The sequence below is a fragment of the Leuciscus leuciscus genome, assembly GCF_965113295.1.
Source record: "Leuciscus leuciscus genome assembly, chromosome: 5".
In the NCBI taxonomy this organism is placed as follows: Eukaryota; Metazoa; Chordata; class Actinopteri; order Cypriniformes; family Leuciscidae; genus Leuciscus; species Leuciscus leuciscus.
In genome coordinates this window covers 20,610,387-20,624,084 of record NC_138729.1, presented here as the reverse complement: position 1 = coordinate 20,624,084, position 13,698 = coordinate 20,610,387, and the positions used below count along the sequence as shown (strand labels likewise).

General features: G+C 36.8%; 1 protein-coding gene across 1 annotated transcript in view; it reads right to left on the bottom strand.

The window, feature by feature from the left end:
• kiaa0825 (KIAA0825 ortholog) overlaps positions 1 to 13,698 on the bottom strand; it is a 145,862-nt gene that overhangs the window by 46,632 nt on the left and 85,532 nt on the right. The window lies entirely within an intron of this gene.

Below are 13,698 nucleotides of genomic sequence, written 5' to 3'. Positions count from 1 at the left end.
CTCCAGCAACAGACCCAAAGTCCAATGCTTGTGGAAGGCCCTGGGGAAGTGGTTCATTCTCTGTATGGCACCACCAGAGACAGGATGACACTTGTTGCCTAGGGCAGTTATGCTGCCTTACATTCAAAGTAGAATGTGGGATAATCCTACTTGATATCTCTTGCTTAAATGGCATTCTATTGAAGAATAGCTTTTGAGAATGAACACCTCCTAATAGATTTTATTTTGTAAAGCAAGTAATTTACATTCACTAATTTTGGAAACGTTTTTTTTCCAGAGTTTTTCCAAAGAAGTGTCTTATGCTCGCCAAGACTGCATTTATTTATTTATATATTTATAAATCTGCATTTATATATTTATAAAAAATATAAGAAAAATCTCAATTCAATCTACAATTCAGAAGAACTGTTTTCTATTTGAATATATTATACAATGTAATTTATTACTGTGTGGGCAAAGCTGAATTTTCAGCATCATTACTCCAGTCTTCAGTGTCACATGATCCTTCAGAAATCATTCTAATATGATGATTTGCTTCATATATATTTTTTTTTTTTCATGATTATTTGGTGAATATAAAGTTTATAAAGAATAGCATTTATTTGAAACAGACATTTAAAATAAAAGAAAGATATTTTTAAGTCATTACTGTCCCTTTTGATCAATTTAATACATCCTTGCTGAATAAAGGTAATAAAAGTATTAATTATGGTTCCACAGTGCAGCACAGACACACACACACACACACACACACAGACACAGACACAGACACAGACACACACACACACACACACACACACACACACACACACACACACACACACACACACACACACACACACACACACACACACACACGCAGTATGAGTGTAATCCGGACGTACTAAATTCACCATGTTATCACTGTCATGTGACCTACCACCATCAGTTTTATTGCTTCACTATGCCATTCACAAATCCTCTCCTGTGGCCTCATGGGACAGTAAAGTGTCCATCAAATGTACACTTGAGAATTTCGCCGGAAGTAGTAGGTAATCTGGGCATGTTTTGCCAACTCTTTTATTAGTTCTGTGAACTCGGACATACTTGTATAAATGTCTTCTAATCAACAACAACTTGGTGAAGTCCAAAAGTTTTAATCGCTATCAGTGTCTCGTAAAGGCAGGAAATATCCCAAAATTAACATCTACAAAGGGGTGGGAAAGGTGCATAAATACTGTGTGTGTGAATATGAGATTACAAACAATAACAAAAAAACAAAAAAAACGAATCTGAGGCCAACAAAGAAAGACCATAGTGATATTTACATCATGAAGGTATCATTGCCTCACCTTCCTCACCCCCTGCTCTCTCTATCTCTCTCTCGCTCGCTCTCTCTCTCTCCTTGATTTGCTCGCTGCAACCTTGTTCTAGATAGAGATATTCAGACTGTCAGTATAAACTGCCTCTGTTTTCATTTTGCATTTATTTCAATGCCAGACTCGAGGCATAAATTTTTCATCACCTGCTAGTCCATGAATAAAAGATTAAAAAGAACTGAGAGGGGAGGGGACACTGGGAGGCAGAGAGAAAGAGAGAGAGAGAGAGAAAACACAAGGCAATGTATTGTAGAGACACTGTGTGCATAGGTAAAGTCTCTCTCTCTCTCTCTCACTCTCTCTCTCTCTCTCCATAATTTTTACATCAGGAGCAGTGCGGAAAGGTAAAGATACAATAATAAGGGGTGAAGCTGAGAATCGCCTCACCTTGGCGTTTTATAGGATTACCTGCTGTGAGAATTCAGATTTCTGAGCGCCTCTCAGCTCTTACTTATTTATTCATTTCTATATTTATTTATTTTATTTCTTTCTCTATCTGTCTATCTATCTGTTTTTCTCTTTCCCCCTTGAGCAGAGCTTTGACAGGCAGGGCTGGAGTGAGATGTTGGAGGGTGAAGGGGCTTGTGGAAAATTTCATGATGCACATGCTGGAAAGTTCAGGTGTGAGCCAGAGGGGAAGACAGATGGAGGGATGGAAGGATGGATGGATGGAGAGACATGATTCTTGTTCGCCTTGTTCGCCTCGTCCGCGTGCACAAACCTTCACCCTAAGGACACGGTTCATTCATAATGCTGCAGCGAGCGATTTGTCCAAGAAATACTTCTCAATATTTGCGTGTGTCATTGTTATATAACTTCAATATATTCTACAAGCTGTCAGAGCACATAATATCAGTGTTTACTAACATGCAAACTCATGAATACATTCCTTCAAACACTTACTGCTTGGCATGCAATGATTTAACATGTTAATCTAGTGTGCAAAAATTATTTGGAAATAGAAATATATTTGTATAAATAAATAAATATATAAAACAGAATAGCGTTAAGGAATTCAAACTTGACACACCGTCTTAAAACTGTGGCTCTAGAATAATAAAAACTTTAAGAGTATACAATTAAAGCTAAAATAACACTGATGCATACTAGCTAACGAACCCAAAACATCAACCAAAATGAAAAACTCAATTGTAAGGGCTTATGTTCAATAAAATGGAAATAAACAATATACTGACTTCTTAAGCTACATATTGTGATAACTATTCAATATTTTAATGCTGTAAATTAGTGTGTGTTAATGTTGGGTCTTTACTTTAGCAATTAATGACATCATTTAAGTCATTGTCATATGTAATTTATTAGATTTTTTTTCTCTAAGTTACCATGAACAGTATTTACTGTCTGATTTTGCTTTAATAATTTGTTTGTTTTTTAAATAAAAAAAACATATAGCTGCAAGCAACGATCACAGGGCCAAGCCATTCCAAGGGTTCCATGAGTTCAAAAAGTAGCAAAACATACTTTGGTTTTTAAAGTTACTTTTAAAGTTTTGAAATGTTCTATAGTTTTCATCAAGGATGGTATGTAGAAATACAAAACGATTTTTTGAAAATCAGAAAGGTCATTACTGCTACCCATTCTAAGATGTTGATATCTGTAAAATCAATATATATATATTGATTTTACAGATATCAACATCTTAAAATATGTTTTCTTTAAAAAACATCTTTATATGTTTTTAAAGAACATTAGTAAAACGGTTCTGGTAAAACTGTTCAGGTAAAAGAGGATCAGATGTTATCAAACATAGGATTTAAACTTGATTTAATTTTGAAATGATGTAGCTAAGCATAATGTGTCACAGAGATTACAGACTTTTGTTCTGATATGGAAGAGAGATTCATGGTGAGAATAATTTTTAGACAGTATTTGTTACTTTTAATGACAGAAAACAGCAGTTTCAATAGAGAGCCAAACAATCTCTTGAATGTACTTGGCATATCAATCACAATTTGAACATTTCCTCTAATGGGATTCGAACCCCCAACTTTCTGGTCAAGTGCTCATTGCTTATTACCACAAGCCACGCAGAAGACATGTGTTCGCCCGGCTGCCGAGGTTCACTAGTTCAAGTGAAAATTAAATAAAAATGAAAATTGTATATATAAAAGTACCACATCTTATGTTTCATAAGTTTAGACGCTGATTCACCAGGCTGCTGAGAAGAGCTTTAAAGGGAAACATTAGCAAGCCAAAGCATTAGTTAGCATATGAATTAATTAGCAAGCTAAGATACCTTGGCCACTAACGTAAATTCCACATTAGAAAGAATGGCCTCTGATTAGCATGCTATTTGAGTGGCATGCTAAGCTATTTACCAGAAGACAACAAACGTAGTTACAGTCGACTTCAGAAAGTTATTTTTCCAAATATCAAAAATCTGTTCAGTCATTTCTGTCCGGATCGGCTCATCAAATATCTGAGCCAATTTTGGACAAACTTTGTAGGAGAAGTAGAGATTTTTAATTTATTTTTTCATTTACTTCAATATGGCAGACAGTCAAAATAATAGAAAATGACAAATAAGATATCATCAGAATCGATATAAATCAAAGGAACGTTATGACAGACATATAATGTTTTTAAAAGCTATAAGCATTTCTGTAAAAAATAAATAAATAAATATCTGGAACACTAGGTGGCGCTGTGTTCAATCTTCTCAGGTATTTTCAGGAGATGCTTTTGATGAACTCTAACAAAATTTGTGTCGATATGTCAAGTTGTTTAAAAGATATTGCTATTTATGACATATTTCAAAATAGCGGACCGATGGTTCGTCCAATCCTGGCAAAATCGGTATCCACAGATTGCCTTGGTCCAAAGATCACCTGTGCCAACTTTCGTAAATATTGAATAAAATTTGAAGGAGGATTAGCGGGAAAAACGGAATAATGTACTGTACAAAATGGCCGCTGTGATGGGTGGAGTCTTAATGTAAAGAATCAGAGGAACTAATGATGATAGGAATCAGGTAAGTTTCATTTTTCTAGATCAAAGGGTTCAAAAGCTATAACCGTTTGAAAAGTGGTTATCCTTTATTCACCATTATGTCATTTTTCAACCTCGTCCAAGCTGCTCTTTTACATACACTCAACCCATATCGTGAGAAGAGGGTGTCAAGCTAAAAAATAAAATAAAAATAAAAGTATCATAAAATAGTCCATATGACTCATACGCTGTATGTCAACTCCTCTGAGTCATACACAGCTCTGAGTGAGGAACAAGTCTAATAAATGGCAATGGTGTTTTAATAATGCTATTTTGTCCTTGACAGTGTTAATCACCATCTATTGTCTTCATATGGAAACGAGCAGCTTGGACATTCTGCTAAACATCTAATTTTGTGCTCGACTAAAGAAAAGAAATTCATACATATTTGAAATGAAAAAGCTGAGTAAATAATGATAGAATAACCATTTGTGGATTAATAAACCCTCTAAAGAGTTAAAAGTAAAATTTGTCTAATTTTGAATCCAAAACAAGGACTCAAGTGGGAAATCTGAGACCTAATTCAGGTTGAAAAAGAAAACAGAATCTGTCATTCATTTCTGCTCTAAAAAAGGTTAAGCAGGTTCCACAGTGTACATTTTTCCATCATGTACCTCCGGTTCTGGGACAGAGTTAAAATAGACACTGGGACTGTAAAGATGAGGAAAGGTGAACAGGTGGGCCAATCAATCTGTAGAACAAGGCTGGCTGCCAACACTGTGTGTGTGTGTGTGTGTGTGTGTGTGTGTGTGTGTGTGTGTGTGTGTGTGTGTGTGTGTGTGTGTGTGTGTGTGTGTGTGTGTGTGTGTGTGTGTGTGTGTGTGTGTGTGTGTGTGTGTGTGTGTGTGTGTCAGTATAAAGCTGTGGGAGACTGAAAAAAGGGACTTTCACAAGAGCAGAGAGAGGCAGAGAGAGAGAGAGAGAGAGAGAGAGAGAGAGAGAGAGAGAGAGACCCACTGTTCCTAATGAGCTATGAGAAAGTGCCCTCTCAGCAGAGTGACACAGACAAAATCTGTGTGTAGAGAGTTCGGGATTGGCATGTGGGGAGTTGATATTATTTCTCTGTTGGAGAGATGCACCAATTCTCAGTAAAGTCTACACAGTTCTCACTTTCCGATGTATTTCGCTGTATTATTCTACTTTTCCATGCTCATGTACACACACCCACACAATAGTTAGAGCATCATCGCTTAGATCACATCTCAACCGGGAGCCCAATTCCTGTAGGATGTGGGCACATGGACGGGCATCTGTGCCAGCGTGTCACACATTTGCCAGGGCTATGATGGGTTTCCAGAGGCTGGGCATGTATCCAGTCTGTGCTAAGCTAGGAGTACCAATGTGCCATTCATCCCAAAAACATTGAGAGTGATCCTTACAGTACATAGTGCTGTCACCGTTTCACAATATCTTATGCATTTTTCAAAGCTCTCTTCTAAAAACTTGCATTCAATATACCAAAATTCTTCAAACGCTTATTGTTAAAGTCAACATCATTTAGAACCAATTTTACTTCCAAAAGGTGGCATATTTCTGAGTTAAATCAAAGATTGGTATTATACAGTACATCCAAAATTGATTGGATCACTAGACCAGAATGGAATCAAACCAATATGAGTTTGCTGCCAATCGTGGATGACTATTCCCTGCTGAAACACCACTTTTGAGAAGACTTTCTGAGTGAGACATGCATGGAAACAAAAAGTCAAGTTCTTTATGTGTCTCGACATACAGTATGTTAAGAAAAAAAAAGTTAAAGTCTATTTTTGCCATTATTGTCATAACCTTAATTAAATTATCATTATCCTGTATTAAATTGTTCTGTGTTAACCACTGACAAGATTTCAATCTACATTAGAAACAGTAGACTACAACAGCTATTTGACCGTAGCTTGCGCTGCCTAGATGGCATTAGCAACAAGAAAAAAAATATTTTTGAGGCAGTTAGTCATTACATTTTGATGGAAGATTATAAAGACAAACTTTTTTCTTTACATTAACATGAATCGTTCAAAAAAAAGACCAAGTCAATAAGTAAAAAAAGTAATAAGTCAAAACAAAATTAGTCAAAGTGGTCAGTTTTGATTTCATGTTTATTATGTTACAACTGTAATGGACGATTACTTTGATAATCAAGACAGTTCAGTCGTAGTACTATGGGAGAAAGTAAAATGCACAATATGACAGAATAAGTCTTGCCTTCTAAAAAAAAGAGACAATTGGCAATTAGCAAAGTCATCACATTTCCTTGAAAGGAACTTTATGACTTTCGAACAGGTTTCTCGAACACTCCCTCTCTCTTCGATTAGCCATATAAACACATAGCTCCGCCCCAAACGCACCCCATTGGTTGCGCCTTGTTGCTGGTCAGATACTCAAATGAACAGAGCAATGTTTTGAAAACAACACAGTGCTACAAGTCTACAAATGACTTACTTATCGTCCTCCACACATTAAACTGAGATTGGGGAAAGTATTAAACAATCTCTCTTCGGAGGTGAAAGAAATACAAGAGAGAAAGATATGTTTTACAACGCTGTAGAGACAATTAAATAATTTTGTTTGTTGTTTTGACCTGAATACTCCAAAAAAAAGAGAGAAATTTAACTGTTGGTTCAGCAGCCAGAAGAGATTAGCATCAAACCTCACACTCTCACACACACACACACACACACACACACACACACACACACACACACACACACACACACACACACACACACACACACACACACACACACACACACACACACACACACACACACACACACACACACACACACACACACACACACACACACACACACACAGGCAAAAAGAGTGAGAGAGAGCCTGCAAGGCACTCATCCTTACCATCCTTTCAGCACATGCATGGACACATGCACACACACACAATCTCACACTGCTCCAAATGAGATCTCTTACACCAGCCCTCTGCTTGCCATCCATTTTTAATGGGCTGATTAAAAGCATGGCTTCCCTGATGAATCACACCATGCCTGGGAGAGAGAGAGAGAGAGAGAGAGAGAGAGAGAGAGAGAGAGAGAGAGAGAGAGAGAGAGAGAGAGAGAGAGAGAGAGAGAGAGAGAGAGAGAGAGAGAGAGAGGGGAAGAGTCAAATGGGTTCACAGGCTGAGGCGAGAGAGGAGAGAATGAAGAGGAGGTGGGGGAGAGGAAGGAGGGCTGGCACAGGCAGCAGTGATGTCTCTTTTGAAGCCCCTTACAAGGCCATGAAGAGCTGAGGGCACGGCTGGAGAGCGTTAAAATAACTAACTGCACACACGCTGCGGAAAAAGAGAGCGAGGGAGGCAGAAAATGTGAAAAAGTGTGCATGAGGGATGGAGACCAAACCACTCTCAGTGCATGTCTACTGGCTAGTCAAGCATTCACTTCAGTCGAGAAACAAGATCATCATTATGTAAACGAGGCTTCCCTCTCATGTGAATGTTAGACTGTCTCTGCGCAGGCAACTGTGGGCGTATATGACTGTGTGTCAAACGGGACAAAGATCGCATGTAAATGTGGTGTGTTTGTGAGATTGATTTGAGAGTACATGTGTGTTTGTAATATCTGTGGTTTGGCATAATGGTCTACTAAACGCTGCATGCTGAAGCTCTCAGACTGGAGAGTGGATTCCTGATGCCTCATAAATGCAGACTTCTTCCTTCCTGAGCTCCATTACAGGTCGAGCTCTTAGATAGTACAAATAACTGAACATCAAAGCTGTAGTGTGTCATTTCTACACACCAATATTACAAAAAAACAGGAACTTTTCCAAAAGGTTTCCTGAATACTCCCACCATCCACTATAGGTCGAGCAAACAGAGAGTCCCGCCACAAACTCACGTCATCATTGGTTAAGCCACTGTCGCTTTGCCGGTCTGATCGGGATGCTCAAACAAACCTGTCATGTTTTCCACCAAAGAAAATTTTCATTAAGCAACACATCGGTTTTCAACATTGATAATAATAAGACAATGTGTCTTGAGCTCCAAATCAGCAAATTAGAATGATTTCTGAAGAATCCTGTGACACTAAAGACTAGAGTAATAATGCTGAAAATTCAGCTTTATCATCACACAAATAAATTAAATGTTAAAATACATTGCAGTAGAAAACGGTAATTTTAAATTGTAATATTTCACCATATTACTGATTTTAACAATTTTTTATCAAATAAATGCAGCCTTGGTGAGCATAGGAGACTTAAAACATAAAATAAAAACAATTTAAAATAATTAATATTATATAATTACAATAATATATTAAGTAACATGCTTTAAAATGTATTAAAAATGTGTTTCATACGATGAAGCTTTAGTTCACTAACTTGAGTTGACAGTCATGAGGCAATGGGGCTGGTGACACAGCAGGTTTCTGTCCTACAAAACACTCACTTTGAACTTCTTACACAGAAAGTGTCAGAACCAATAATGTGACTGACAAATAGATACTTTTGTGCTTTTTTGAACATTTTTGGCATTTTCCTAGTGATAGGTACAGTTGGGATCAAAAAAAGTTGCATTGTCGACATGAGCATCATGGCTCAGTGTGTATAAGTGGTAAATGCTATAGGCCATGCCATGGCAAAAAAAAAAAAAAAAATTTTTAAAATCAAACTATTTGATGCTAGAATCAATATATACCTTTCAATAATTTCATATTGTGTTCACAGAATATAAAAACTGAATCACTGAAAAATCTCTCTCTCTCTCTCTCTAATTTAGTTTTTATATTATGATCATTAATATACCATTTTTTTATTAGATTTTCTGTTTATATTTTCTGTTTTCACTTTCATTTTAGTTAAAGTTTTAGTCATTTTGTTGTGTGTTTTGGTCATGTTTGGTCATATATATATATGTTATTTCAAGTAACAATTTATTTTTCAATGGTTTTAGTTTAGTTAACGATAATAACCCTGTATCGTTATCAGAGTATCTTTGTATTTTAATCCATTTGTTTCTCAATGGGAATGACAGTGTGTTTGAGTGCCAACTCTATTCTTGGCTCCAGCATGCTCTTAAACAGGCCCGTTCAGGACCAAAGGATTTTCGACCAGCTCTCTGATGTAAAGCTAACGCTAAACACAAGGCGCTAGCGCCTCGGCCAACATATGTTCCATTCACTACAGTGTCACTCTTCATTTGTAATTATTTTTCCTGGTTGGCTCACTCTCCTTCTCTTTGAGATAAATAGTGTTGGGACTGTGGGGAGCACAGAGGACTGATGACCTGTTCCAGAGCGTTAAACCTGAGCTCATGGCTGGAAGAGAGTGAGTGAAGATGACAACCATCATCGGGCTCAACTCTACTGTGATGTATTGGCAGTAAGCTATATAAATGATCTTCCTCTCAATCTCTCTCACTAACACGGACATTCTCAGGTCTAGGGTGAGTTGAAATGTTCCGCAGATGATAGTCATATTTCAAAAAAATTATATTTTGTGTAGGAGAAAGCCTGACACCTGTTTAATACATTCAATGACACTCGATTACATTTGATGCGTTACATTAAATTGCAGCAATTATTATCAACACACAAATATAGTAATAGTAATCATGTGAATAGTTAGGGGTGTGAAAATGCATGAATGAAAATTCAATACATTGATTGGAGAATTTCATAAATGATGATTAATTAATAATATCCAGTGCCTGAATTTTTAATTGTAAAAATCCAAATCAAGATGATTTACTCCCATTACAGACACATTTTACAATGCATTACAGAATTTAAAAAAAGAATAATCATAATTTCTGTCAACAGGTATTATTAAAAAGAAGAAAAAAAATAGAAAAGAATAAATATATTATACGTCTACTCGCATTTGATTTCTTTATGGCTAAAATTTGAGTTTTCCACATTCAGACCCCAAAAGACATTTTTGCGCACATGTTTGAGATATTTGCTATAAAAAGGGCCCCAGTCTTAGAAGACCAATGGAAATGAAGAGATTTTACTGTAGGGTGCATGTGTGCGTGCTTTGCAGACGAAAGGCAAGGTGAGTAAGAGTTCATCATTGGCTTAAAAGGCTATTAAAGTTTAAAGTATTTCTCTGAGACGGGGGAAAGGGAGCAGAGGATGAATAAAAGACCCTGGTGGGTCCTGTCACAAATGTTCTTTGTTTTCATGCTTTCACCCACTTCTACACAACAACCAAAACTTAATCCTTCACTCGTGATCTTCAAAATAAGAGCTTGGAGGGGTCTTAGAATGTCATTTGCCTTTTGTGTTAATGTAAAGTTAAGACATCCACTGAATTCCAGGCCTGAATCAAAATAAAAAAGAAGAAAGAAATCAAGACCACCTGGCTACTGGTGCAAAGAGAGGAATGAATTCAAGAACTGGATGAGCATAATATTAGAAATGGACAGAGACATTAAGATAAAAAGATGTGTGTCCACGACAGATACATGTATAGATGGATGGATGGATGGATGGATGGATGGATGTTATAGTCTCAATGGCACACAAACTCTTACCCACTGCCTGAGACACCTGCTCACAGTCTGAGGTCGGGTCTAATTCCTGCTGTTCTGTTTCCTGAGCAAGAGGGCTTTTAATTTAGCAGTAACTAACTCAGCCCAGAACACACACTAACTGTGGGGGAGACAAATCGAGAGCTGCCAGGACCTTAGAGAGAACAGTCTGTCTCGATTCTCCCAGCGCTAAGACCTGGGTCACGTCACCTGACTATATGTAAAGAGCTTTTAGCATTAGCTCAAGTGTGTACAGTTGTATATTTGAAGCTGTTTGTGTATGATTATGAACAAACATATTGTACTTCAAAAGTAAAAGACAACTAAAATGAATGAATAAATGTAAGTAAAAGCAATGATCTGACATTTATTAAACTAACTTGATCTCATTTTTGGTTTCTCAGCTCTGTTTCATCACCTAGCGAGCTGCCTCGCCATCTACTGTCTACACTGTTAAGCAACTGAAAAAAAAAGAAGAAAAAAAAATCCCTCAGTGTGACTATTCTAAAAACAAATAGTGATCCTCACATAAAGGGTACAGGAGATATGTTTGGTGTTCCTAATTGATTAGAGTTAGCATGTTGCTAAGCTAATAATGCAATACCCTAATACACTTTTTTTGTTTTATTTTAAGCTAAATTAAATGTACTGTCTACCCTCACTAAAGTTCAGAAATATGTAGCATACACACATATTAAGTTAATCAGTCCTTTTTTTAACAAGTTGAAAATATTTTTTATCAATAATTGTCAGTACTGAATTAAATATATCTAAAAACGAATGGAGCATTGGTATATTATTTATCAACATTTCCATTGGGCTCAGTCCACCACCTTAAATTCAATGCCACAATGCATTCTGGGATTGCACACAATTATACACAAAACACTCTCTTAAAACTGAACCAATATAAGGTATCTTGGAAGCTGCCATAAATGTTTTGTCCCAGAGCTACAGTTAGCATGTTGGTCAGCTGATTCAATCAGTCCTGTAAATCATCCTGACTTATAGAGTAAAGCATAAACATACTATCATATCAAGCGGTCATACACACTGCACAAGACGCGGATTTTACTTACAGGAAACACACAATAAGCTCTGAAATTCACACAAAACATTTCATTCCATTCTCTATTTATCTCCTTTATCGACGTACCCCCTCTAAGGGCGTTTACTAGAATCCCACGTTCATTTAGTCTCGGTGGGGGCCTGCTTTCAGAGACCAAGGAGTGAGGGAACCATTGCAGCCAATCCAGAAGCCATCAGTTTTCATCCAGACCGGCTAGACCTCTGCATTACCGCTGCCCTCACGTTTATTGTTCTCTCATTGCACCTGTCAGCACTGCCTGACAGCACATTACCGGTACTGTGCTACAACAGAGGGGTCCATCAGGCAGCTATCAGGGCAGCTCTCACCCAGCCTCACAGCATGGGCAGATGGTAATAAGGTTCCAGAAAAGAGCGTGTGAATGGGTAAGCACACACACACACATACATAACTCAAAGACGCCCACTCCGGAACCAAATCCTTACACATACTGTACCTGTGTCATACTGTCAGTCTGAGAGCAACACGTTGCAATAAACGCTCGAACGAACATGTAAAAGTAATAAGGCTACACGCCAATTTGCAGGGTGCTTTTACGTTGTGAAATCTACAAAATTGATAGATGTGCATCATGTGTCTGTGTAAGATTGTGTTCTTAACCTGCACTCAGCAAGTGTGTTAGTTGGATTTTGGCAGACAGAAAATAGGGATAATTTAGTGAACATTTTAATGTTTAGTTTTTCTGATGAGACCTTCATGCCTGTAGAAACAGAAGCCTGTAAACAAGGAAAGCAGGAATTCCATTCCACTTCACATAAAGCTGGATGGGAAAGTTTGGGGAAGGTGGATGCCATTTTAAGTTTTTGGTTTGTTAGTGGTTATATTGCACGAAAGCACGAACTCTAAGTAAAATTGGCTTTATAAATGGAGTTACCAGCTAAATGGTTTAAAGTGACACTGTAAAAAATTATTTTCATGATTTGTTATCACAACTTTTTTCTTTTGTCAAATCAACCTACTTAATGTGGTTCAGATAACATACTATTTTGAGTTGAGTTTGTGTTGATTAAACCAATCTCCTTCATTGTATTAACTCAAATTCTTAAATTCAGTGAACTCAAAATTTTAAGGAAACCAGGTAACTTACTTTTTTAAATTTGAACCAACAATATTTTTTTCAGTCCATCATGAAACATTGACAATCTCCACCCCCCTTTTTTTTAATCAATCCGCTCACGTAAACTTAATTTAAAATAACTTCCCCTCCCTTTTGCAACAACGTCTTTTCTCTTTTCTGATAATATGTTTTTGGACATGGGGGTGTATAACCTGTCATTCACATCACAGCTATGACAACGATTCAACGGTCCAATCAAATCCCGATGGAAAAAATCAAGTCCCGCCCTTAGTTTTTTTTTTTTATGTTTGAGAAGCCGTTTCACTTGAATATACGTCAAAATAGGGAAGGAAATACTATAGCAACTAAATGTACGTTTCATGTTGACTTTTTTTTAGGAATTGCTAAATAACATGGATTAACTCACAATTTAATGAAAAATTCCCTAAACATTACCACACAAAAAGGTGAAAGAAAATCGAGGTGTATAAAAAAGAACATTTGATGTACAAAATCACTATAAATCAATGGTGTTTTGTGATACTGTTGTTTTCTACAAAGAAAACATTCTAAATCATTTATAGGGAACACCAATATATACACAATATATATTAAAATATCCACTATTATGAAATAAAATATTTGTGAGTACAATTGATGTATTTGCAAATATATATATATATAT